Source organism: Rhamphochromis longiceps, linkage group LG13 (genome assembly GCF_057381845.1).
Source record: "Rhamphochromis longiceps isolate RC_006_pf linkage group LG13, R_longiceps_female_GT1.1, whole genome shotgun sequence".
In the NCBI taxonomy this organism is placed as follows: domain Eukaryota; kingdom Metazoa; phylum Chordata; class Actinopteri; order Cichliformes; family Cichlidae; genus Rhamphochromis; species Rhamphochromis longiceps.
The window spans coordinates 35762173-35764672 of record NC_140569.1 but is presented as its reverse complement, the minus strand read 5'-3'; positions in this window follow the sequence as shown (position 1 = coordinate 35764672).

Below are 2500 nucleotides of genomic sequence, written 5' to 3'. Positions count from 1 at the left end.
AACTGCGGGAGAAGGAAAGCTAGTGGGGGAGTAGAGCAGAGGAGTATGTTGGTCCCCGGGGCCTGCTGGAGGTCCAGGTCCATGCCCGATGTGAGTAGCAGCAGGGCCAGCGCGCCCAGGAGCACATCTTTTTCGACCGTAAAGGGAGACAGGAGGCCGACTCACTGCCTCGGCTAAATGGAGAGGGAATTTCAGCAGGGCCAGGGCACAGGCATGGACCTTTTTCAGCTGCAAGGGAGGGAAGAGCAAGGTGTGATGTAGGTCCCCGGGGCCTGCTGGAGGTCCAGGTCCATGCCCGATGTGAGTAGCAGCAGGGCCAGCGCGCCCAGGAGCACATCTTTTTCGACCGTAAAGGGAGACAGGAGGCCGACTCTCTGCCTCGGCTAAATGGAGAGGGAATTTCAGCAGGGCCAGGGCACAAGCATGGACCTTTTTCAGCTGTAAGGGAGGCAAGAGCAAGGTGTGATGTAGGTCCCCGGGGCCTGCTGGAGGTCCAGGTCCATGCCCGATGTGAGTAGCAGCAGGGCCAGCGCGCCCAGGAGCACATCTTTTTCGACCGTAAAGGGAGACAGGAGGCCGACTCACTGCCTCGGCTAAATGGAGAGGGAATTTCAGAAGGGCCAGGGCAAAAGCATGGACCTTTTCAGCTGTAAGGGAGGCAAGAGCAAGGTGTGATGTAGGTCCCCGGGGCCTGCTGGAGGTCCAGGTCCATGCCCGATGTGAGTAGCAGCAGGGCCAGCGCGCCCAGGAGCACATCTTTTTCGACCGTAAAGGGAGACAGGAGGCCGACTCACTGCCTCGGCTAAATGGAGAGGGAATTTCAGAAGGGCCAGGGCAAAAGCATGGACCTTTTCAGCTGTAAGGGAGGCAAGAGCAAGGTGTGATGTAGGTCCCCGGGGCCTGCTGGAGGTCCAGGTCCATGCCCGATGTGAGTAGCAGCAGGGCCAGCGCGCCCAGGAGCACATCTTTTTCGACCGTAAAGGGAGACAGGAGGCCGACTCACTGCCTCGGCTAAATGGAGAGGGAATTTCAGCAGGGCCAGGGCACAGGCATGGACCTTTTTCAGCTGCAAGGGAGGGAAGAGCAAGGTGTGATGTAGGTCCCCGGGGCCTGCTGGAGGTCCAGGTCCATGCCCGATGTGAGTAGCAGCAGGGCCAGCGCGCCCAGGAGCACATCTTTTTCGACCGTAAAGGGAGACAGGAGGCCGACTCTCTGCCTCGGCTAAATGGAGAGGGAATTTCAGCAGGGCCAGGGCACAAGCATGGACCTTTTTCAGCTGTAAGGGAGGCAAGAGCAAGGTGTGATGTAGGTCCCCGGGGCCTGCTGGAGGTCCAGGTCCATGCCCGATGTGAGTAGCAGCAGGGCCAGCGCGCCCAGGAGCACATCTTTTTCGACCGTAAAGGGAGACAGGAGGCCGACTCACTGCCTCGGCTAAATGCAGAGGGAATTTCAGCAGGGCCAGGGCACAGGCATGGACCTTTTTCAGCTGTAAGGGAGGCAAGAGCAAGGTGTGATGTAGGTCCCCGGGGCCTGCTGGAGGTCCAGGTCCATGCCCGATGTGAGTAGCAGCAGGGCCAGCGCGCCCAGGAGCACATCTTTTTCGACCGTAAAGGGAGACAGGAGGCCGACTCACTGCCTCGGCTAAATGCAGAGGGAATTTCAGCAGGGCCAGGGCACAGGCATGGACCTTTTTCAGCTGTAAGGGAGGCAAGAGCAAGGTGCGATGTAGGTCCCCGGGGCCTGTTGTCGTACCATAGGCACGAGTGGTGTGTGTGTGTGGCAAAGAGTTTCTGCGCAGTGTACCAGGGGCACGGGGAAAGGTTGTTGTACCATAGGCACGAGAAAAGTTGTCGTACCATAGGCACGAGAAAAGTTGTCGTACCATAGGCACGAGTGGTGTGTGTGTGTGGCAAAGTGCTACTGAGCGGTGTACCAGGGGCACGGCGAAAAGTTGTTGTACCATAGGCACGAGAAAAGTTGTTGTACCATAGGCACGAGAAAAGCTGTCGTACCAGGGGCACGGAGGAAAGTTGTTGTACCATAGGCCCGAGAAAAGTTGTCGTACCATAGGTACGAGGAGTGTGTGTGTGGCAAAGTGCTACTGAGCGGTGTACCAGGGGCACGGCGAAAAGTTGTTGTACCATAGGCACGAGAAAAGTTGTTGTACCATAGGCACGAGAAAAGCTGTCGTACCAGGGGCACGGAGGAAAGTTGTTGTACCATAGGCCCGAGAAAAGTTGTCGTACCATAGGCACGAGGAGAGTTTGTGTGGCAAAGTGCTACTGAGCGGTGTACCAGGGGCACGGCAAAAAGTTGTTGTACCATAGGCACGAGAAAAATTGTTGTACCATAGGCACGAGAAAAGTTGTCGTACCATAGGCACGAGAAAAGTTGTCGTACCATAGGCACAAGCAGTGCGTGCGTGCGTGCGTGCGTGCGTGCGTGTGTGTGTGTGTGTGTGTGGCAGTTCTTCTGCGCAGTGTACCAGGGGCACATTTCA